This window comes from Poecilia formosa, unplaced genomic scaffold (genome assembly GCF_000485575.1).
Source record: "Poecilia formosa unplaced genomic scaffold, Poecilia_formosa-5.1.2 Scaffold80, whole genome shotgun sequence".
NCBI lineage: Eukaryota > Metazoa > Chordata > Actinopteri > Cyprinodontiformes > Poeciliidae > Poecilia > Poecilia formosa.
The window spans coordinates 396,428-397,554 of NW_006800019.1; positions in this window are offsets into that span (position 1 = coordinate 396,428).

A 1,127-nucleotide genomic window follows, 5' to 3' on the forward strand; every position below is an offset into this window, starting at 1 on the left:
ATTCGTTTTTTATAACAGCGAGAATTTGTTGAATGCCTTCTCTCCAAACAGCGTGCAATAAGCCTTAGCACAAAAATACTTAGTGGTGGATGGGGCAATAGTTTTCATAAGATTTTAATGCTCCACATTAGAAATCCACAACGCATCTTTAAAGAGTGTGTTAAAGTTTTAAGTTGGAAAATACTGCTCCTATGAGAACGCGTTTGACACATTCTAAATATATTATAGCACATTCGGCAACAAACGGGTGTTATTTCCCTTAGGTATTTCTTTTTAACGTGTATACAATAAGTAGGAATCTATGTCGTGAAATATTACACTTCCTTGGATTAAGAGACAGGAGTAAGATAAAGAATCGTCTCACACGCCGCCGACTGCGTTTTGGATTTGACTAATTTTATTAATCAAATCCAAATGCTATTAGTCTGCTATGACTAATAGCATTCTGCTATTAGTCATAGCAGAATGCGCTCAAACACGTCGCTTTGACACAGTTTGGCTTTAAGATAAACTGAAAGCTAAGTCCCAATTTTTCCCCGCTGCGGCCCAGAGAGCAGAGCAGCAAAAGAGACAAAATAAATCTATCTGACGTCTCGTCGGAAGTCCAAGTTCAAGTTAAGAGAGGCGGTCGCTCCATCCGCCCGCATAGCAAAACAAAAGACACACACGCTCATCATTAATCATCTCACTTCTTCTGCCAGGGAATAAACCTTTGCCTTAAAACGTTGCGGGCACATTTCAGACTGTAGGTTCATTTAAAAGGAATTATATAGATTTAGATTCCCTTTCTGGGTGCAATTCTAAAAAGCCTTAATAGAAATACAAAATAGAGGCTCAATAGAAAGTAATAGACAGTAGTAAGATAATATTACCTTATATGTAGAGAGTAGGTTTTTTTTTTTGTTTGTTTGTTTGTTTGTTTCTGTTTTTTTGGCGTTAGCCCGTTTAGAATACGAAACCTTTTGCGGATTGTGTTTGGTCAATTAGTGATTCAGAAAACGCAAATATAGAAACTCACAATATTGAGGCTTTTGTCACAAGGCAGTATTGGGACATTTGGAAGGATTCATCAAAGTGTGCATAAGTGAAAAATAAAATGTACCAAAAATGCTGATAGAGTCCTGAAA